Source organism: Pteropus alecto, unplaced genomic scaffold (genome assembly GCF_000325575.1).
Source record: "Pteropus alecto unplaced genomic scaffold, ASM32557v1 scaffold7, whole genome shotgun sequence".
In the NCBI taxonomy this organism is placed as follows: Eukaryota; Metazoa; Chordata; class Mammalia; order Chiroptera; family Pteropodidae; genus Pteropus; species Pteropus alecto.
This window is the reverse complement of record NW_006494614.1, coordinates 45,013,477-45,038,306: the sequence shown is the minus strand read 5'-3', so window position 1 is coordinate 45,038,306 and position 24,830 is coordinate 45,013,477. Positions and strand designations below refer to the sequence as shown.

The 24,830-nt window shown below is 32.4% G+C and overlaps 1 protein-coding gene and 1 pseudogene across 2 annotated transcripts in view; one reads left to right on the top strand and one right to left on the bottom strand.

Annotated features, from left to right (window-relative positions):
• The window catches only part of LOC102880739 (F-BAR and double SH3 domains protein 2), a 143,337-nt gene that overhangs the window by 78,497 nt on the left and 40,010 nt on the right, over window positions 1-24,830 (top strand). The window lies entirely within an intron of this gene.
• On the bottom strand, window positions 3,877-3,995 carry LOC112474659 (annotated as a pseudogene).

The following is a 24,830-nucleotide window of genomic DNA, read 5'->3' as shown; positions in this document are numbered from 1 at the left end:
ATTGATTTTTGATAATTTTAATACAATGTGTCTTGGTGAAGGCCTTTTTGGGTTGAGATAATTGGGTGTTCTTTTGACTTCTTGAATTCCAAGCTCCAGCTCATTCCTTAGATTTGGGAAATTCTCATCCACTGTTTGTCTGAAAATGCTTTCTAGTCCCTGCTCCTTTTCCTTGCCCATTATTCTTATGTTTCCTCTCCTGATGGTATCAACTAGTTCTTGAATTTCTTTTTTATTATTTTTCATTCTTTGGTTTCTCTCTTCTTCCTTCTTATTTATTTCTAGATTTCTGTCTTCGATATCACTTATCCTTTCCTCTATTTGGTAGACTCTATTTCTCAAGCTTGCTATTTCATTTTTCAACTCTTGAAGTGTGTTTTTTTTATCTCCAGAAGGTCTGTTCATTTCTTTTTGTGAGTTTCAGTCTCCTCATTCTCGTATAGTTGTTTTTTCAATTCTCGAAATTATTGATATGACTCATTTCAGAACTCACTGTGTTTTTTCAGAAGTACCATTCTGAATTCTCTGTTATTTAAGTCACATATTTCTATGTCTGTAAACTTATTTTCTGGAGATTTTTCTCTTTCTTTCTGAGATGCCTTGTCACCTTGGTTGTTCATGGTGTTTCTCCTCCTGGGCATTAATGGAAGTGTATTCCGCTTCCCCCCGCGGCCCCCCCACCAGAAGATTTATTATATAAAGGTCTCTCTAGCCTGTTGCAAAGAAGGCAGCCTAGAATAATGTATCTAGCTAAACTCTCCTACTGGAAACCAAAAGAAAAGCCTCTTGGATTCTTGCTTTATATAAAGCCTTAATAATGCCTTTTTTTTTTTTCTTATAGATGTTTAATCATGCTTGCTACTCTCAGTCTCAGTACCTGTCAGTTTTAGCAACAGTTTCGGTAGCATTTGCTCAGATTCCACTGGGGTTCCGTGGTGTTCGATCTCGTAGGTTATGGGTGGAGGGGCCCTCCGGGATAGGGGATGGGGGCTGTGTCTCAGCTTTGGTTTCGTAGCTGCGGTTGGTAAAAACCAACTGTTGTTTCTCTGCCGTCCCCACTTCTCTGCTTTCTGCCCTGATGCCTGGGCCCTATCATCAGCTGCGTGGAGCTCACAACTCTCCTAGGCAGGGCTGTTTGGGGAACCTGCTGCATCTTCTCCCTCCTACCCCCTTTCTACAGGGAGCTCTCACTGTGAGAGGCAGCTTCTTTGTTTCTCCAAGTCCACCGCCCAACACCTAGGGTTCTGACCTGTGGTATCTCTTATGCACAGATCTCATGCTCAGATGTGCCGGTGTTCAGTTTGGGTGTTTTGGGGTGTTTTGTTGAGTTTTAGATGTTCAGCTTATTGTTGTTTCAAGGGGACAGATCTGCGGATATCTTTCACTCTGTCATGTTTGTGACATCACTCAACTAGTTGCAATTTTGAGGTGGTTTTGGGAGGATTGAGCTCAGCATTTACCTATATCGCCATCTTGATTGGATTCCTACTTGTCTGTAACATTTATCTGTAAAGTAATTACTGATACAGAAGGTCTTATTCTGTCATTGTGCTCTTTGTTTTCTATATGCCTTATAGCTTTCTTTTCTTTTATTTCCTTCATTACTCTTTTGTGTTCAGTCGAATTTTTGTATTAAAATGTTTAAATTACTTTATAATTTCATTGTATATATATTCTATAGCTATTTCTTTGCAGCTCACAAGTAATTACATTTAATATCCTGAAGTTATAAAACTAATTTGAATTTATACCTGCATAACTTTAATAACATAGAAAAACTTTGCTCTTTGAAGGCTCCATTCCCACCTCTCTGTGTTGATGTCCCAAAATGACATCTTTATACATCGTATGCCCCCAAACATAAAACTAGTAATTGTTTTAAATGTGTTAATCTTTTAAATTATGTTGAAAAAAAGACTCGGAGTTACAAACCAAAGTTACAGTATTATTTGCTTTTACATTAATGATTTATTTTTCTTTAAATATATTACTCTTAAATTATGCATAAAACAAAAAGTTTAGTTATCTTTGTTGAGATCTTTATGTCTCCTTAAGGCTTTAAGTTGGTGTCTAGTGTCCTTTTCTTTCATCCTTCTGGACTCCCACGAACATTTCTTCCAGGGCAGTTTTAGTGTTTACAAACTCGCTCAGCTTTTGTTTACCTGGGAATTTTTTAGTTTCTTCCTCATTTTTGAAGGACAGTTTTGCTGGATATAGAATTCTTGGTTGATGGTATTTTTTTGCTTTTTAGGTTTTTTTGTTTGTTTTTTAGCAATTTGAATATATGTACCCACTGTTTTCTAGCCTCCAAAGTTTCTGATAAGAAACTTGTTATCTTATTGAAGATTGCTTATATATGACAGTTCACTTTTATTGTTTTCAAGATTCTCTCTTTACCTTTGTTTTTGACAGTTCGATGATAACATATCTCGCTCTGAATCTCTTTGAATTCATCCTACTTGGAATTCATTGAGCTTCTTAGATATTTATGTCATTTATCAAATTTGGGAGGCTTTTAGGCATTCTTTCTTTGTAATATCTCTCTGCTTCTTTCTTTTTCTTCTAAGACTCCCACAGTGCATATGTTGATTCACTTCATAGCATCACACAGGTTTTTAGATTCTATTTGCTTTGCATCAATATTTTTTTTTCTCATCCTCAAGCTTAGTAATTTCCATTGCCTTATCTTCAAATTCACTGATATTTTTGCCTGTCCAAATTTGCTATTGAATTCCTCTGGGGACATTTTCATTTCACTTGACTTTTCAGCTTTCGAATTTTTTTGGGGGGGGGAGGGGTTCTTTTTATGTTTTCTATTTCTTATTGATATTTCCATTTGTTCATGTGTTATTTTGACTTTATCCACATCTTTTCCTTAGTTCTTTGAGAATCTGTAAGACAGTTTAGTTCTTTGGGAATCTGTAAGACAGATTATCTGTTATAAGGTCTTTTTCCAAGGACAGTTTTGATTTTTTTTTCCTTTGAATAAGCCATACTTTCATGTTTCTTTGTGTGCCCCGTGATATTTTGTTGAACACTAGACATTTGAATTTAGTAATGTGTTAATTATGGAAATCAGATTTTCACCCTTCCTCAGGCAGGGTGTTCATTCATTCATTCATTCATTTATGTTGTGTGTCTGTGTGCTGAAGATCAACCTGAGGTGTAAACTTAAGACCTCTTCAGTTTTTTCTGAGCCTTTACTCTGCGCATTCATGGTAACTTTAAAAATTTTCCTATATATAGTTGTTGAATGTTCTGGTATTTATTAGCTAGTTTCTGAAAGTGAAAAAAGCAGAAAATAAAGGGGGAGGAAAAATCCTTTAAATTACCTGCAAGTCACTTCACCTGAATGAGGAGGGGCTTGCAACAGTAGGGGGAGCTGCAACAGCAATGGCTGCCTGCCTCTTTGTGTGCACCTCTGTGATCAGAAGTAGCATTCAGAACAAAGATCCCTGATATTTGGAGGACAGGGTCCTTTTTGCCCCACTGGGTTCCCACAAACTATGTGCAGGCTGCTCCAGGAACATGTATACAGCTACCTGTCTTGCGACTGAGAGTCGAGTATGTATAACTGCTGTGGTAAGAGCTGAAATTGATGTAAATTAACTGTGATTTATCCATCCAGGTCTCCATTTGGAAGTTGCAATCTTTCGTCAGTCTTCAGAGTTCCAAAATAGTTATAGCACACAGATTCTGTCAGAGCAATTGTTGTTGAGGTTGGTAGACAGATTCCTGGTACCTCCTATTGCACCATTTTACCAGAATCCTCTTCCTATTGCCTTTTTTTTTTTTTCAGGTGATGCAACCCTTGGTTGACCTTACAGATTGCAAGGACCTTGTCAGCTTACGATCCCTTATTTTTTTATTTTTTAATGCCTACAGCACCTGGTCTTCCTAGGTGGTCTCCCATCCAAGTACTAACCAGGCCTGACCCTGCTTAGCTTCCGAGATCAGACAGAATTGGGCTTGTTCAGGGTAGCATGGCTGTAGACCCCATTGCCTTCTTTTTAACCTATAGTCTTATGTGTTTCTGACTTCAGCCCTCATCACAGCTTTACTTTTCTGATTCAGGGAGATAGTTACCTTATTTTAATGCACATCTTTATCTTACTGGTTTCCTCTTTTTATTTTTATTTTTAAATCTCATATATTTTGAGTAGGGCAGGTGGACATACAGTGCATTAAAACATGAATTTATTTAAAAAATTAATTTATTTGATTTTTTTTTTTCACTCAAAGTCTTTCTTAGAGAGTCTTTATAGCTACCTCTCTTTGGCTTGGGCATTATTTGGTGTATTGTTGATTATTTCTCCTGGAATACACTGACTGAAATGTATTCATTGCTTCTGAGTAAGAGCACAAAAAGAACACAAACTGAGTAAAAACTTTTCTATCCTAGGTATTGTTCCACATTCTTGGTATTAGAAAGAATGAAATGAAATGATATAAGATGTCTTTAAATAAATCATGAGTTCTTCGGATACTATGTTTGAATTTGCTGGTGACAGACAATACTTAGAAATATGCAGCTATGAAGACATGGATAGTGCCTCCACTTCATGAATGACTAAATCTGGTACAATTAGACATTTGTTTAAAATTCTTTTTTGAAAAAGTGTTATGCTAAGTGAAATAAGGTTTAACTTTAAACTAGTGGTTACATTTGCAGTTATTTAATGAATTTATCATAAAAGAAGTAACTTTTCAGTAACACAGACATAGAGATTAGGGCTAGGCTTCTAGTGGTGTTAGGTCATCTTTGAGGTATATTTCACACAGTTTTCAAAAAGAAACTTTTAGTCTACCCTGAACAAGCTTAATCCCGTCTGATATCTCAGAAGCTAAGCAGGGTCAAGCCTGGTTAGTACTTGAATGGAAGACCACCTAGAAAGACCAAGTACTGTAGGCGTAAAAAAAATTTAAAATAAAAGATTGTAAGCTGACAAGGTCTTTGCAATCTGTGAGGTCAACCAAGGGTTGCCTCGCCTAAAAAAGAAATAAAAATAAAAATAAATTTAAAAAAAGTAAAAAGAAACTTAGTAAGGATAGTGGATATACCAAAATAATGTATAATTTTCTTTGTTAAAATAGGAATATCTGAGGATGTATTGATGATTATGTAAAAAAAGGTACTTACTGTTGACTTTAGGGTAGGATTTCTGTGGCTATAAACAAAGTTTTGGTACAAGTGGCTAATTTATTAAAATTTCTCTCATTAGTCAAGGATTACTTGAGAGTATGCTAAACCCATTGTTAGTCATTTCTTTAACTGTGGGTTTTTATTGTGTTGGAAAGTGAATCAATACTACCAAATCTCCAGAATTTTGATAGTGTTGAGAGTTAAAAAAGAAAATTTTTAATAAAATTCATCATTGATTAGATTCTCAGGACTTCATTTTATACTAGGATGTGAAAAACTTGAATTTTCATAGACTAAAAGCTAGTTTTGCTTCTCTTATCATGGAAAGAGGAGGAAACATACTGGTTGACCTTCAGCAACCTAAACTTAGAAGGCAAAACTGGAGTAGCATGCTTCATTTTTAGGGATGATAATATCTGGCATTTATGTTTCTAATTTGAAGTGTGGTGTTGATGGTTTGCTGTTACCTGACAATGCTTTGTGTAACCTCCCTTACAACTTTTTAATCTTAGAAGACCTTAGAAATTAATATAAAAAAGAAGAAAATGACTTTATAGTATAAAATATCCTTTTTTATTAATAGGTTTATTTATTTAGTTTTAAAAATTAAATTATATATTTAAGGTGTACAACGTGATGTTTTGATATACATAGTGAAATGATTACTACAGTCAAGCTAATGAACATGTCCATCTACTCAAATAGTTACCTTTTGGGAGGTGGGAGGTGGGGAGAGCACCTAAAATCTACTCCCTTAGCATCTTTTCCCATATACAATACAGTGTCATTAACGAGAATCATCATGCTATACATTAGGTATTTGGACTTACTCATCCTACATAACCACAACTTTGTATCCTTGGACCAACACCTTTCCATTTCTCCTACCTTCTCACTCCTGGTAAATAAAGTTCTGTTTTCTGCTTCTGTGTATTCCACTTTTTTAGAGTCCACATATAAGTGAGATTATGCAATATTTTTCTTTCTGTGTCTCACTTATTTCACTTAGCATAATGTTCCTTTGGTTCATCCATGTCATCACAAATGGCAAGATCTCCTTTTTTAAGGATGAGTAGTATATACATATATATTTCTATTTACATGTAAGTTTTACGCACACACACGTACACACACACCATACCACAATTTATGCATTCATTCATTAATGTACCCTAATATTGTTTCCATATCATCTTGGCTGTTGTCAGTAATGCTACAATGAACATGAGACTGTAGATATCTCTTAAGGTAGTGATATCATTTCCTTTAGGTTACCCCAAAAAGGGTTTGCTGGATCACATGGTAGTTTAAAGTTTTTGAGGAACCTGCTATTGTTTTCCATAATGACTGTACCAGTTTACACTCCCACCAACGGTTTAGATGTATTTCCTTTTCTTCCTTTTCTTCACCAACCAACACTTCAACATTACCAACACTTGTTTTCTTTTATCTTTTTGATAATAGCCATTCTAAGAGGTGTGAGGCGATACTTCATTGTGGTTTGGTTTTATTTCCATGACGATTAGTAATATTGAGTGCCTTTTCATATATCTTTTGACCATTTGTATGGAAAAATGTCTGTTCAGGTCCTTTGCCCATTTTTAAAAAATCAGATTGTATGATTTTTTTTTTTTTTTTTTTGCTATTGAGTTGTATGAGTTCCTTATACTTTTGGATATTAACCCCTTATCAGATATGTGGTTTGCAAATATTTTCTTTCAATCTACAGGTTGCTTTTGATTTTGTTGATTGTTTCCTTTACTGTATAGAGTCTTTTTAGTTTGATGCTATCCCATCTGTTTAGTTTTTTTTTTTGTTTCCTAAGCTTTAGGTGTCATAGTCAAAAAATTACGGTCAAGGCCACTGTCAAGGAGCTTTTCCCCTGTGTTTTCTTATAGTTTTATGTTTTCAGGTCTTACATTTAGGTCTTTAATACCTTTTGACTTGCTTTTTTGTAGATAGTGTAAGAAAAAGGAGTCCACTTTTATTCTTGTGGATATCCAGTTTCCCTAACACCATTTATCGAAGAGACTATGTGGTCCCCACTGTGTGTTCTTGGCACTTTTATCAAAAATTATTTGACTATATGTGGGTTTATTTCTGGGCTCTCTATTCTTTTCTGTTTGTGTATGTTTCTTTTTTTATGCCATTCTATTTTGATTACTGTAGCTTTGTAATGTATTTTGAAATAAGGGAATATGATGCCTCCAGTTCAAGATTGCTTTGGCTAGTCAGCATCTTTTGTGGTTTCATGCAGATTTTAGAATTTTTTTTTTGTCTGTGAAAAATGTCATTGAAATTTTGAAAAGGATTGCATTGAATCTGTAGATTGCTTTGGATAGTGTGGACATTTAAAAAATATTAATTTTTCCAGTCCATGAATATTGAATATCTTTCCATTAACATGTATCTTCAGTTGCTTTCATCAGTGTTTTATAGCCTGTGCTTTCTTTTATCGCTCTCTCTCTGTGTACTTACAGAGATCAGTTCTGTTATTTATTGATTTTCTTTTTTTAACTCACAATTTACTTTTATGTAATCTTGAAAAATAAAAATTATGTCCTATTAAATGTGCCAACCTTTCCCAAAAGCTGTTCTATATAATGTTAGTATTTGTTTATATTTCTTCTTTTTAGCCAGAAGCCAGAATCTAGAACCAAATTGTGTCATTCTATTCCTGTGGGATTGTTGAATAGCTGAAACCAGGAAGTACCAGAAATTTCTCATGAAAGTTCCAGGAACTTAGTTATGTCTAGAGAATAAGAATGATTAGAATATCCATTCTTGTTTATTAATAGATTTAAATAGGCCATTCAAAAATCATCAGTGGCTACTTTTTAAAAGAACCCAGAAAATGGAATGACGCCAGTGAAGACTAGTGTAATTGGTGAGGCATTATCTATTCTATTTATGATGGTAGGTCATAGATAACATAAAATCTATTATTTATCTTTGTGGGAGGAGATGACATAGTCCTAAGCATGGTAATTTTGCGCTTATGTTTGATTATAGATGTTTTGGGGGATTTACAACATTTCAGAATAAATATTGAAACACTGCAGGGATCAAAAGCATAAGGGTGCAGCTACTCCAACTCCCTATCTAAATAATGTTTATTAACAGTGTAGTTAAAGCTAACACTGAGAACCTAACATGTGGTAGGCACTGTTAGGTGGTGAGGTTATCATTAATAATAATTAGGTTATTTCCTTTTTAGATGTAAATATTTTTGTATTAGTAATGAAAAGTAACATTTTAATTGGGAAAGATAAAAACTATAAATATGTTATAAAAGAGTTTATAATGTAGATAAAAATGGTATATATGAGTAAATAATTTAGTTGATAATATACATAGTTTAAGCTTTAGAATTATAAAGGAGGGCATGTATTCTAGGATATTATATAATCTGATAGAGACACAGTCTGCAAAATGAAGCATTTTTATACATTTGTATTTATTAAAAGGAAAAATATTGCATTGGATACTGTGTGATGGAATTTAATTATTAATGTTAAATTACATTCTTAAAAACAAAAAGGACATGGTTACTATCTTTGATTGAGTCTTAATTTAATGGAAAAATAGACCTATAAACAAGTAAAGCTAGTTCACCTGGTTTTGCCTAGGAGAATCATTATCTATCATTAAATAAATGTATATTTAATGCTTCTCATTAGAGCACTGGTTTATAGTGTTGTCCATGTGAGAGAAGTTTCTGCACTTTAAATCATCAGTTCAGGTGATTTGAATTTGGGATTCATACCTGAAATCACGTTTTTTTCTATTAATATGTATGTTATGTCATTTACCATTAACAATCACATAGGTCTCTTTGTTGTATCTGAGAATCAGTTATTCCCTACTAGGACTGGCTATCTCTTTGATGCATTCCCTACAACCTGCCAAAGTGAATTTTGGATAAGCCACATAGCCTATATTTTAAATCAGCCTATCTCAAACATAACTTCAAAATAAATAAAACTCCATCTAACCTTTATGGTGTATAGGAAAAAATAATGAACAGAAATTTTATTCTGTAAGCCAATATTACTCTAGCCTAAGCCGTTGCCCTTTCTAATTCTCTAAGTTGGCTTGCCTCATGACTTTTCTGAAAAAGGAGGAGGTAATCTAATGCTTTTACTTTAAAAGAGGAAACCGTAACACTATCCAGGAAACATTCCATGATAGCATCCACACATCACTTCTCCACCTATAAAGTCCTCGAATACAGGGATTATATTTCCCTTGTAATTTATTTCTGGCACTTAGTACAATATCTGGCACATCACAAGTGTTTAAATAACATTTAGTGCATGAAATGAAGAATGCTCTTTTCATGTCTGCTGTGTTGGAAATTATAATTCAGTGTAGGAATCAGTAAAATGTTCTTAAGCTGAGAAAATGGTTTTGCTAGAAAGAAATCAAAGCATGTCTTTTAACCAATAATTGAGAGCCATAGGTAGCTCATGTGTTGTAAATTACTCTTCTATATTCTCAGAAATTAATTATTTAATGAAGCTTACATTTAAATAGTTTGCAAAAACTATATATATTTCTTGCAGTGGGATTAATCTCTGTATCTGTTTAATGACATTTACTTTCTTCAGTTTTTAAAGCATTTTATATGTACATATATATGTCACAGCAGAATTATACTCTTAGTTTTCATACACTAATAAATGTAAACCAAACATCATTGATTCAAGGAACATTCATTTTAAATGAATTTTTATTAATGTTCTTAACAATTATTTTAATAAGGGGTTATTATTTCAGATAATTTTTTTAGTGACTTAAACATTAGAACTCAATGAATTGTTAAATAGTATGAGCAAGTGGTTTCTTAAATCAATTTTTTTGAGATAGATGCAAAGATAAATAAAACTTGATTCTTGTCCTCAAAGGGTTTAAATCAAGTAGAATACATGTGCAAATGAGTATAGTATAAGGCAAAATGAAGTAGTTTTTAAATCACAATTATATGCAGCAAAATTATAAGCAAAGAGAAATAATCCATAACAGTAATGAATGATTAAAGAAGACTGGATAAAGTATTCAGTATCAATTGCTGTGGGAATAAGACATATCAGTTCTTAAACACTGAGGCCTCCTTTGCCCTGCTTGGCTCAGTTCATAAACACTGAGGCCCATTTTTAAATTTGTGATTTAGAAATCTTGGCTCTTTGCTAAAAATGGGTCTCTGGAGGATAAGAATTTTCTAAATAGAGAGTATAGCCTGATGGTTAAGAATATGGTTTGAATCCTAGCTCTGCTATTTATTAACTGTGAAATCTTGGCTAGTTTACTTTAACCACTCTTTGCTTCAGTTTACCAGTCTGTAAAATAATAATAATAAAAATAATAATAGTAGTAAGGTTGTTATTTGTCTTTGTTTCTTATGCTTTCTCATGGACAGATACTTCAGAGCAGAATAAATGAATGGAGATTCTAAGATGAACAGGACTGTGTGTGTGTACGTGTGTAAGTACGTACGTACTAAAAATCCAGTTGTAGTGTAGTGAAATTAGAACTAACTGAAAACAAGAGCAGGGGAAACTGAGTGTTTTAGAGGTGGTTTTTAATTGGGATTTAAAATTTATGTCCCAGGTTTCAGAAAGAGAGCAACTGCTTCTTTGCTACTAAAGAGTTTTTTTTAGAGAATATTGACTTTTAGGCCTAGAACAGTTCTGGAATTCTGAGGATTCTAAAAGCCTGGATGCCAGTTACCTAAGTACCTCCTCTGCTTTTTACAATATTTTCTCTGATTCCTTAAAAATGATTAGTGCAAAATTAACGAGAATATCCCCCTTTCTCCTGTTTAATTTTACATTATATGTGTGCTGTTAATTAGTTCTGTGTTTCTGTGTTGGTAATTCAAATTATTTGATTTGTTTTTGTGAATAACATTGCTCATACAATTTTCTTGTGAATTATGAATAAAGTTGTGAATTTTAATAAAGTAGAATTGTGAATAAAATTCTTTATTTTGTAGCCAAATAATATTGTACTCATTAAATTCTTCAACTGATGTCATATTGAAAGGATGTTAAAATGTTAATATACTTTTTGCTACTATTTCTGAATGTATCTAAACATAGAGCAAAATTGAAAGAATATGACAGTTAACACCTACATATCCACCTATACTCTACCATTACTATTTAGTATACTTGTTTTATCATATATCTGTTGATCGTTCTACCATTCATTAATCTATTTTATTTTTAGTGCATTTCAAAATAAACTGAAGACATCAGGACACTTCCTTCTAAATTCTGCGAGTATACTTTGAAAAGTCTATTTTCTTCCCTTTTAATTTCATTCAGAGTTGATGTTTTAATGCTTTTTCATCTCTGTTTATGTGCTTTATTTTAATTTTGGACTGAACTCACTGTAGTTAATTCTATTACTAAGCCTCTCATTGTTAATGCTCAAAATTAGATTGCTTCCTTTTTAGTTTGTACTTTTTTTTTTTTTAAAAAAAGGTATTTAATAGTCCTTTTAAACAATTCTTGAAAATATTTTATGTCTTACGTAATTGCAGCATTTTCCCCTACGTTTGCAATGCTTTAGAATATGATTGCCGATATGAATTTCAAAGACAAATTCTTTCATACCATTAGACACTAGAAGCATTGCTTTACTTTTAACTATGTAGAAGACCTCAACTAGATTATGAACTGCTTGCAGCCAGGAATTATATCTCATAATTCCTTGTGGCTCATAACTTCTCGAAAGGAAGAACTCAAATACTTGTTGACATATTAACTCTTTGATATCAATATTCAAAATATTCTGGGCACTATTTATTGTTATAAAGTTGAAAGTTTTTAAAACAAGTCCCAACTTATATTTTTCAGCAGCTTTCAAGAATTTGTATTCATTATATGTGATGTATATTCTAATGGAATTCAAAAAATCATAATAGAAAATTGTTCGAGAGGTGTGTAATAGCGAGCCATTGTTCTCAGAATAACAGGATATCCTTCCATTTTATAGACTTTGCTTTCCAGCCCATAAAAGAATATAATGACCTAGTCTGGTCATACATTTTTACAAAAATAATTTTATTATTTTAAAATAATTGAACCATGGACATTGAATTATATAACCATTATAAATTTATCATGTCATTTTAAGATTGGATTCCAAGTTGCAAATAAAATCTAAAGCACATCAAACTCAAATGATGTTTTCTACTGTTTTCATTGTTGTTTTTTGAGATCTATAGGATATCATTTTTCAAAAGTGTTGCAAGTGCAGTTATATCAAAATTATAGCCAGAGAAGGTCCTTTTCTCTCTGCTTAGCACATATGCATGCATACACACATGCACTTGTAGTTGAAACTCTTATTATGTATCTGGCTTGAAAGATTCTTTTTGGTCTTCCAACCAAGTGCATCTTCCCCTATCTAGAACAGATTTTAAGTCTTGTAAATCTAAATTAGATACACAAATTAGAATTCTGAATACCAAGAGATAGATCATGTAAAAAGGGGTTTACATGCCTTTAATTCCCTATCAATGGTAGTACCTAAATTTTAGTGTCTGAACTTCAATTCTTCTAGCCCTCTGTCTGCAGGTAGGAATATCTAATCATCTTAAGCATCCTGAGCCCCAGTGATATCTTTGGGTTTTTTTTAATAATTGGGGAAGGAAAATGTTAAGTTCAGTCATCTAGAGCAAAGGATGGTGAACAATTTTTGCAAAGTAACGGTAAATATTTTAGGCTTTGAGTGCCATATGATCTCTGCCACACTTACTCAATTTTGTTGTTGTAGAGTGAAAGTAGCAACAGACAGTTGGTAAACAAATAGATGTGATTGTGTTCCAATCAAACTTTATTTAGAGAAACAGACAGCTGCATGTAATTTGCCATCTTGCGCATTAGAGTTGTGCTTCTTGAAATACCTGTTGTGAGGACTTTTTTTTCCCTAATAATTTGCGGATGGACACTTTTGTAAAGTACAATAAAAATGAATTACTGGAAAATGAAATTAAAAAGGCAAAATACAAGCTTAAAATTTTTAATTAAACAGATAAATTACATTTCAGTAAATAGAACAGTCATACATAAGGAAAAAGAAAAAAATTAGAACTGTAGATATTGTTACTTAAAATTATCTTCTAGCCTATTATACAGATTTGCTATTATAGTCATAACTTTTTTCGTCATTGACTACACACAAAATTGAATGAAATTATAACTCCCATTTAACAACACTCTAAACACTGTGTATATCAATAAAAAATTTAATGTGACAAATAATTTTGCTTCTGTTAATTCTGTTAACTTACCTAATATAGATTTGATTAACAACAGTGCTACACACATGAGATAATATATCCTAAACTGTTCCTATGTTTTTTAATAACATTCAGAGAAACCAAACTCAGAGGTATGTTGATGAGAATTGGAGGAGAGATTTAAAAGAAATTTCAGCAAACTCCACTATTTCTCAAGGCATTCGTCTTCTAATTAAAATGTTCTTACTAATATCGAGCAAAAATATTCTCTTCGAAGTAACCTTTCTGGGTACATGATAGCCTTTTAGGAATTTGAAGATAACTTTTATGCTTGTTCGTCTATATCCCACTCCCAGTCTTCCCAGTCTTAGGCTTCTGTAGTTTATCCAGTACATACTTGAAAGACCTATGCGATTGTTTTAAACCTTTTACCTATCTAGTTTTCTGTCATTATTTCCTCAAATATTGATACTCAGATCAGAAGCCAGTTTAATAATCCTATGGATGTGATTGGCTCAGAGTAGAGCAGACTGTTTATGCTTTTATTTTTTAAAGTTTTACTATAGACTTCATATGTACCGGTCACTCAATGATGTTATTATTACTGTTAATATAGGCTAAGTTGCATTACCTTTTTAGGTAGCTATATCACAGTGCCTCTTATTGAGCTTAAACTCAAAACCACTAAGTCTTTTACATAGCTTGCCATTAAATCACATCATCTCCATCCTGTACTGAACCCACAGTAGAGCTTTTACTCCTATGAGTTTCCATTGTATTGAGTTCAGCCACTGTACCAGTATATTGAGAAGTTTTTGTATGTTGATTCTGTCATTCACATATTTACTGTTCCTCTTAGCTCTTATTCATGTGAGAATTTGATAGGAATGAATTACTTGATCAACACTTTGCTGTTTGCATGTTTGTTATTGAACACATGAAAAATTTCTAGAAATTTTTCTTAGAGTTTATGGTATATTGAATTATTACTCATAAACTAATCTTTCCTCATCCTTTCTTTTGGGGGGTGAAATATACATTCCTGACTCACTGTCTTTGGACTTGGTCATATGGGTTACTTGGGCCAATAAAATGGAGATGGAAGTCACAGTAGGCCATTTCTGAGATGAGACTTTAAGAGACCTGGCAAGTTTCTTCCAGCAACCTGTTCTGCCATTTACCGTAAGAAGAGCTTGCTCTAGGTGATTACTGCCCCTTCAGACTGGGTCCCAGAATGAAATACAAGTGAAAGAGAACTGAACTTGACCAACCACCTGAAGCAGAGATGCTCCAGTCAATCTGAATTCATGAGTAAGAAATTAGCATTTAAGTAAGCCATTGGCATTTTTGGAGTTCTTAGCATTAATTCAGCAGTAGCAATGCATACACAGTTAACTAAGTTATTTAGTTTGTGGAAAATCGTCTCTGAAATGCCTTTTACTTGTAAATAACAAAATAAGCCAATAATAAACCATCATAAACTCTGGCTAAAGGGAGATCATAGGTAAATTTTGTGTCTCGTATATGTTGAGGTACATGGCATGAAATGAGAAATCATCTCTCGATTAAAGAAACTGTAGTTACTAAACTAGATACACATATATCCTGCTGCTCTAGCTGTGCCTCAAATGCTTTGAGTCAATACTTTCTACAATTTGACTTGTTACTATTGTCAGGTTTTCTTCTTTCTATTATGTTTTTCTGTTCCTCCTCATCTCTTATGATTTTCTTTTTCACTTTCAGCTTTTTTTTTCTTGGAAATAGCTGATATTTTCACAGGCTATATGTACAATGTAAAGAAATAATGGAATAAGACCATTGGAATTCTAATTCTGGGTCTATCATTTGTTAACACAATCACCCTAAATAAGTTATTTAAACTGTTTCCTCCTCTACATAGGGGGGTTAATCAATAACTAACAGTTGTCAAGCTGAAATGAGATGACAACATCATTGTCACAGTGTCATTTGTATATACAGTCATTTAACAAATACTGAGTGAATTCTGAGAGATACAATGCTTTGCATGTGATAAAAGAATCAGTGCATTTTATGGCATTTTGATAAGCATAGTCCTACAAAGTACTTGTTGGTATCACATTAATGTCAGGTGAAAAGAAAACAGTTCATTTCTATTTATAGAAGAAGTTACAAAAATATTTGCCACTAGAAATCATTGAACAGTTTTAAAGATATGTTTATACATCATGGCTTAGTACTTCATTTCAGGACATTTTGCATTATCTTTGGCAATGAATAGGTACTGTCAATGGCTGATATTTTTGTCGTATCTGAAGATATGAATTCAAAGCAGAATATAAGAAGATTGCTTATATTCTGTTTCTTCTTATAGTTACATTTATTCACAATATAATTTCAAGTGTATATCATGCCCTTAAATATTATAGACAACCGTATTCTTTTTTTATAACCTTGGATAATATACAGTAAAAACAATGGAGCTAACAACTTTTTTCCTCTATTATTTGGGTATGTCAGACATTTTGACTGTTTCATAAGATTTTTTTAAATTAAAAATTGTGTGTTTAACAAGTCAAATATTACAGAGGTACATAAAATTAATTGTCTTTTATTGCTTTTCAAATTTGCTCTTTTATGTTTAGTATCTTTACATATTAAATGAGCACACATAAAAGGAAAAGATTCCTTTTATGTGTGCTCATTTAATATGTAGTTTTTTTATCCTTTATAAAAAAGTAGGATCATACTTAAACTTATTCTAAATCTTGTCTTTCATATTTAATAGTATTTTTGTCATCGATATTTTCCTCAAATGAATAAAGATCTCAATTTTATTGACAGTATCATAGTTCATATTATGGTTGTAAATTATTTAATATCCACATTGATTGATTCATATTGATTTTAAGTTGTTGAAAACAACTGCAGTGAACATGTTTGTTTAGCTTGTTATACTTGTGCTTTTATTTTAATAATTCTGAAAATGACTTCCTGGCAACAAAGCATATCTGCATTAAAATTTTTAACAGATACTAATAGGTAAAACAATTAACATATTTTTCTAATAGGTAAAAAAAATTTAAATGCTACAGCAATTTGTATTTACATTAACAATTTACAGGTAGTCCCCCCTTATCTGTAATGGATATGTTCCAAGACCCCCAGTGGATTCCTGAAACCACAGATACCAAGCCCTGTATATATTATGTTTTTCCCTATACAGTGATCCCCTCCTATCTGTGATTCGCTTTCCATGTTTTCAGTTATCTGCAGTCAAATGTGGTCTGAAAATATTAAATGGAAAATTGCAGAAATAAACAATACTTAAGTTTTAAATTGCGCTGTTCTGAGTGGCATGATGAAATCTCATACAGTCCTGCTCTGTCCCTTCCAGGACATAAATCATCCCTTTGTCCAATGTTTCTCCTCGGTATCCACTACCCGCCCCCACTTAGTAGCCATCTGGTTGTTAGATTGACTACCGTGGTATCGCAGCACTTGTGTTCAAGTAACCCTTATTTTACTTCATAATGGCCCCCAAATGCAAGAGTTGTGATGCTAGCAATTTGGATATGCCAAAGAGAAGCCACAAAGTGTTTAACTGAAAAGATACGTATGTATAGGGGAAAAAAAACCAGTTTTTATAAGGTTTGGTACTATCTGCAATTTCAGGCATCCACTGGGGACTTAAAACGTGTCTCCCACAGATGAGGGGGAACTACTATTACATATGTGATGTGTACAGTAACATTAAATAATAACTAATAATAAAATAGAATAATTATACCATATTAAAAGTTATGTGGATGTGGTATCTCTCAGAAAACTAGCACTAATTTCTTTTTCCTTCTCAGTTTCACAGATAGAAAATTCATTCTTACCATAAATCTTAGCAACCTCAGCATCCTATTTTTTTTTCTTAAATCAAAAATTTTTACCTTTTCACTTAAAGGAAACACTTTCTGGCTTCTCTTTGGCATATCTGAATTGTCAATATCACTACTTTTGAGCTTTGGGGCCATTATTAAGTAAAATAAGCATTTCTTGAACACAAGCACTGCACAACCACAAAAGTCGATCTGATAACCTAGATGGCTGCTAAGTGACTAATGGGTGGGCAGGGGGTCAGTGAAATGGCTGTAAGTGAAGCAGGGAATAAGAGAGGTATCCAGAGTGGATGTTGTTTTTTTTTTTTTTTTTTTTGCCAAGCTCGACCAAAAATATCTAATTTTAAGTTTCGTTTTTCTGAATACTGGTGTTTATGCATATTCCTATGTTTGAAGTTGTTCACAATGCATTTTCCTTACTGGTTATTCATATACTTTTTTTTTTAATAGTTTTTCTTTTTCAAATCAATTCATAGGTGCTTCTCAATTGCAAGAATTTAGGCAAGAGGTCTTTTTTTACTTTCCTTCTCATCTTTTGTTTTAGAATATTTTTATATATACTAGAAAATTACTTTTGTCTATAATATATGCATTGTTTGTTTTATACACAATGTTTTCCCACCACTTGCCTAGTTTTAATGTATATCTCTAATACATATGTGCTAATCTCTAAAAGACAGTTTGGATTCTGTTATTGTAGGTTGGTAGAATCTTGTAATTAAGATTTGGAAATGACTTTGGAAGTATTGTTTTGTTTTGTTTTAGTTAATGAATTCAACACTTATAATAGAGGCAGTAGTCATAGGATTTTATAGTTAAGCTTAAGAAAGAAGAGATACTTATTCAGTACGTACTGTGTCCCAGTTACTGTGCTAGGCATTTCATGGGCTCAGTTTAATTCTCACAATAATTGCATCCCTTTGGTTGAATCTCCATAGGTTGGACTGAAATTTGTAACAGGAGATATTGGAGACATCCATTGCAACTCTTTTACTATTCATATGAGCAGCCTCAGCTCCTAGTTAATTGATTTTCTTGAGCAAGTAGTGCTATAGCTCAAATATCTTGGGCTTGGCCAGGCTGGGATTCCTTCCACCATTCTTCACATTAGTTATCCTTAGCCTTAATTTTACACAGTGTAAGGAAAACTGGAACTTGGGGTAATTTTAAATTAATAACAGTGAAAAGTATGTCTATACTTTTCTTGCAATGGATTTTACTTAAGAGAATGAGAAACTCAATGTTTACTTTTTGTTTTTTGAAAAACAATCTGGGTATCTTCTTAAAATTTATTGAAATGAAAGAATAATTTGACTACTTAAATGTAAATGTTTTATTTTAAGCATTATTTTTTTAAACTAAAAATTACCTGGCATATATGCCAAAAAATTGATGTCTTTTTGCTGAATTATAGTTGATATAGAAAATGTCATATATGTATACTTTAGGAACACCATGTTCCCATTGCAGGAAAAAGAATAGTAGAAAGGCATGTCTAGGGCCTTCTAGAATGATTGTACAGTTTGTGCCTTTGCTAATAAGCTAAGGTTCAATAGGAAACTGAAATCCAGTCCTGGTTTTTCTCATCAAGCTGAATGCCTTGTCATCATAGTCCCTTGGAGAATGGGACACCTTTCATTCATACAGATAAGGATGCCTTGCCAAGCTATTTCTTATAGAGTTGGGTCCTCTCAGAGGAGGTTGCCTTTTCCTAATTTGTATACTAAAATGATCTTTGAGTCACACAAAGGTGACATACAGGATAGTGGCAGGCCCTGAATATATCAATCAGAACAAATTTAGAAACAGAAAGAATTATTGATAACTCTCACTGGTAAATGTTCTGTGTTCATCAGGATAGGCTAATTGCTTTAACTAACAACCAGAAAATCACTGAGTCTTATCGAAAAGAAATTTATTTCTCATTCACTTAACACTTTATTGCAGGAATTTGTTGAATAGCTTTCACGTGATGATTTAGTGATCCAGGCACCTTTAATCTTGAGGCTCCAAGATTCTTTAGGTCATCAGGCCCTCTGCTGGGTGGATCCTCTGCATCTAGTTAGCAGAAGGGGAAGCAGGAAAAAGATTGCACATGGGAGGTCTTGTTGGGCCTGAATATAATACACATTACTTCTTTTCACATCCCATTGGAAGCTGGAAAAATCTCATCAATGTGTATGCCTCGAAGAGGAGAAGAACATGGATACTAGTAAAGCTAACAGTCTCTGACACATTTGATTTAAAAAATACAGAAATAGTTTTTTTATCTGGAAGAATTATTTTATCTATATGTTAGGTCAGTGTTTTAAGAGAACAATAAAAGTTGTAGGTAATTTAGCTGATTAATTCCTTTAATTACATAAATGGTTGGTGAATCTGGTAACCAAGATAGGAAGGAGTAATTAAACAAATAGAAAATTTAACTTATATATTAATTGGCAGGTTGCCCAGAAAACTCGATAGAGTGATGACTACTTGCTTATGAAAACGAATAGTATTCGCATTCACTCCTGAATAGAGCCTTTTAGTGACTTAATCTGATTCATAGAAGTAAAATTTGATATATATGTTGAATATTAACCTTCTGCATCTTTTTAAAGTTTTATGATACTAGCCTATATTCTTAAAATTCTCTAGTATTATTATAAGGTAATCTATTTAAGTGATTCATGTGACCTTGTGATTTGGTACTGTTGTGTAAATTATCTTCAGAGTTAAGCTTTTACTGTGTATATATCAGTGGAATAAAGAATTGGGAAAATACTATAAGAAATAGGATTCTTCCTATTTATCATATTATAAGTGTATAAGCATAAATTTATATATTCTATCTAAGCTCTAGTGATTTGATGGTCCAGTCATTTCAGGAATTTTTTAAAATTGTGAAACATTAAAGAAGTAAATAAAAAACACCAAGAATAGAAATGTATACTAAATATATAATTATGAAACAAATTCCCATGTAACTGCCATCTACATAAAGAAATAGAAAAATTTCCAGCACCCTGGAACCTCCCTGTGTGTCCATTTTATTATACCTTCTTTACTTGCTTCCAGAGGTAACTACTGTTCTGACACATGATAATCATTGCTTTTCTTTATAACTACATATGCATCCTTAAAGAATATAGTGTAGTTAATCCCATTTTCAAACATTATGTAAGTGGATCACAGTGATGTAGTCTTTGAGTCTTATGTCAATCATCATCATGTTTATAAGATTCAAGCTATTTTATGTTGCTATAAATTGAATAAACTTTATAGAATAAAAAAGACAAGAAGTGGATATAATAAAACATCTGAGGATATAAAAAAAAGTCAGAAGATCTATACAGCAAAACAATATTTTTTTCAATGGGAGTTTTAAAAAAGAAAAGCAAAAGTGAAGGGCACTAAAATATTAGCAAAATATTATCTTGTATATATAAACTAAACTCCCAAACTAAACTGTAGAAGATATTTAATTTTCAATAACAACTTAACTTCCCTTTTAAGGTTTATTTTGTGGGAAACTTAAATGGGTATGAAATGGAAAATCTTTGTGGTTTTACTTAGCATTTCCTGATTACTGATGAGATTGAGCCTCTTCTCTTGTCATATGGTTATTGGTCATTTAGAAATCTTTTGTGAATCATCAGTTCAAGTTTCCTGCCCATTTTTCTCTTTTCTTAATTTTAAGTGTTATTTATATATCTCAGATACAACTTCTTTGTTGTTTATATGTATTGCAGATCCCTTAAATCACTCTATGTTTACCCTTTCATTCTTTCATTTTTATAATTTGTTCATTTTCATTGCTGTATAGTTTTCTGTTGTGTATGTATACCACAGTTTATTCATTCTACTGTTAATAGACATTTGAGTTGTTTTCATTTATTGGTTTTTATGAAAAACGTTGCTATGATCATTTACATACATGTCTCCTGTTGCACATATGCATGAGTTTTTATGTCATGTATTAAGAGTAGAATTGCAGAATCATAGGATTAAATGTGTCTTAAATTTTACTATATAATTTCCCAAAGTGGTTGTAGCAATTTACACTATACCAGGAGTGTGTGAGAATTCTTACATTGTACATGGTCAGCATGCTTAATATTGTCAGATTATTTTCCAATCTGGTAGGTATGAAATTATATAATTTGTTTTTAGTTGTATTTCACCTATTATTAATGAAATTAAAAACTTTTTAAAGTGTTTTTTAACCATTTGGTTATATCTTCTTTTGTGAAGACCCTTTTCAAGTATTTAACCCTTTTCCCATTAATTTGTATTTCTTTTTCTTATATATAGGAGTTCTGTGTATATTTGAAATAAAACACTTGGTAACATGGGTTAAAATATTGTCTTCCATTGTGTGGATTTTACTTTTTTCTTATTTTTTTCTGGTAATATTTTCATTTGCTCTTATATTCTATGCACATAAACATTTACTTATTTTAATTTTAAATTAAATTACTGCAATGGCATTGGTTAATAAAATTATATAGATATCAAGTGTGCAATTCAGTAATATGTCATGTGTATATTGCATTGTGTGTTCACACCCAAAGTCTAATTTCCTTCTGTCACCATATATTTGACCTTTGCCCTTATCTACCTCCCCGCTTTTCCCTTTGGTTGTCCATGTTAATGAGTCTCTGTCTTGCTCAACTTTTTCTGTCTGACATTTCGCTTAGCATGATAATCTCAAGAGCCATTCATGTTGTTGCAAATGGCAGTATTTCATCTTTTCTAATGGCTGTATATATATATATATACCACTGTATATATATACCACAGCTTCTTTATCCAGTCATCTATCAAAAGGCATTTCAGTTGTCATCTTGTCTTGGTCACCGTGAATAATGCTGCAGTGAACATTGGGGTGCATAGATCTTTATGGATAAATGTTTTCAAATTTTTTAGGTAAATACCCAGAAGAGAGATTGTTGGGTCATATGGTAATTCTTTTCTTAATTTTTTGAGGAACCTCCAATAAACCTCCACTGTTTTCCATAGTAACTGTACCAGTTTACATTCCCACCAGCAGTGTATTAGGATTCCTTTTCCCCCACAACCTCTCCAAAACTTGTCATTACTTGTATTATTGGTGATAGCCATTCTAACAGGTGTGAAGTGATATTGCGGTTTTGATTTGCATTTCCCTAATAGCTAGTGAAATTGAGCATCTTTTCATATGTCTGTCGGCCATTTGTCTGCCTGCTCGGGGGAAGTGTCTGTTCAGGCCCTCTGCCCATTTTTTAATTGGATTATTTGCTTTTCTTGTTGAGTTGTATGAGTTCTTTGTAGATTTTGGATATTAATTCCTTATCAGAAGTGTTATTTGCAAATATCTTCTCCCATTCAGTTGGTTGTTTTTTTGTTATTTTCTTTTTAATTCACTCTTAAAATAGTAGTCAAGAATTGTGAAGGGTCTAGATTTTACCCTCCTTACAAGCTAAGACATTCCTTAGATGTTCGAATAAGAAACAAGACTCCTGGTCAGATGTAGAGGACTTTGACTTTATTACTCATGGCAATAGCGATAGCCAGAGTGACAGCATGCTAGTTCCCTAAGCCCCAGTTTCCACAGGGAAATGCAAAGAAGGCCAAATGCCACAGTGGGTTGCGTTATAGGAGAGGAATCCCTAGCTTAGGGAACCTCAGTCTTTTAAAATGTACAGTAAACAAATCTGACCATTGTCCTGGAGAGAGCCATTATCTTTATTGTGCTTGACAGTAATCACACTTGCCTTTTGCTTCATAGGGAGACACTTTTATCCTTCAATGCTGTTTGTTATACTGACATCCTTGAAAAGATAGTTTGGAATAAAGGCAGTCATTGCTTCTGCTTACAAGAAGAAATACAGAAATGCAAGTGACCCATGGTCTCTTTTAATATAGAGTTGCTTTTTAAAATAAGTTCTTCATTTTAAGATAGTTGAATTTATTAATATTTTGTTTTATGGTTATTTTCCATTATACGAAAGACGTTCTCCGATATCTTCTTTATAATACATTTAGATCTGTTTAGTTTTTTAGATTCATAATTTATCTGGAATTGATTTAGTATATGGTATGAAGAAGAGGTCCAGTTTCATTTTTTTACATGTGGATACCCAGTTAGGCTGGCATCATTTATTGAAATTAGCCCTTTTTGTATTAATCTGCAGAGCCACTTTTGTCATATATCTGTGTGTCTGTTTCTAGGATTTTTTTTTTTCTGTTTTATTGGTCTTTCATACCTACATGAGCACTACACTGTCTTAATTCATACAGCTTTCCAATGAATTTTGATATCTGGTATAGGAATTTCTTTTATATTGTTCTTCTCTGTTTTGACTACTCGTGGCCCTTTGCACTTTCATACAAATTTTACAATCACTTGTCAAGTTTTGCTAAAATACCAGTTGAGATTTTGGTTGATTGCATTTATTTTTAGATCAGTTGGGAAGGAACTGACAGCTCTATAAAATGAGATGTCGAATCAAGTTGGCGTGTCTCTCCATTTTTAAGGTATTCTTTAATGTCTTTCAATAAAATTTTATAATTTTCTCAATAGAGGGTTTGAACATTTTTGTTAAATTTAATATTAGGTGCTTAATGTGTTTTTTGATGCTATAGGAACATAGTTTCTTATCTGAAACTCATTAGGCCAGATGTATATCAGAATTCAAAATTTGGATTTTAGAAAGGTTATACAGTGCATGTACCATATAGTATATCCCCCATAGTGTCTGAGACGTAAAAACTGTAAATAGTTTCATTTCAGTTCAGGACAGGTTTTGCTGCCAAATAAGTTACACATAAACTTTATCTTTATATCATTTTATATTTTGGAATTTTAGACCTTTGTTATAAATGATGGTGATTGTCTTTTAAGAAATTCACTTTTTAACTTTTGATCATATATAGAGTTTTGAATTTTGATTTTGTATTTAGCAGTCTTCTGGACATTTTAAATTCTAATTTATCTTAAAAATTTTCCCTATGCATAATCATGTTATCTGAGAATGATAGCAGTTTTATATCTTTCTCTCTAATCCTTATACAAATAGTCCTTACTTTGTATGTTAATTCAGGATTGTGCAAAAATGACCTTGTAAGCTAAAACTGATCTTAATGGAAAAATTACAGTTGTTCTGTGACTTTAAAACATTTTTTGTTAAAAAATTTTACTGTCATTTATATATGTAAAAGGAAATGAAAAATTGCTAAAACTAATATTTAGTATGTATATGTAATTTAAGACATTGGAAACTATGAGAATTAAATGTCTTATTTCTTTGTAAAATACTCATTAAGAATAGTTTGAACAGGTTGATGGTCGCCAGAGGCAGTGGGGGCTGAGGATAGGTGAAATGTATGAAGGGAATCAAAAGTACAAACTTCTAGTTATACAATAAAAGTCTTTGGGATGCAATGTACAGCATGTCAACTATAATTAATAATACTGTATTGCATATTTGAACGTTGCTAAAAGTGTAAACCTTAAAAGTTCTCATCACACAAAAATTCTATAACTATGTATGGTAACAGATATTAACTATATTTTAAAGACAAATTTTTTTGTAATTTTTAT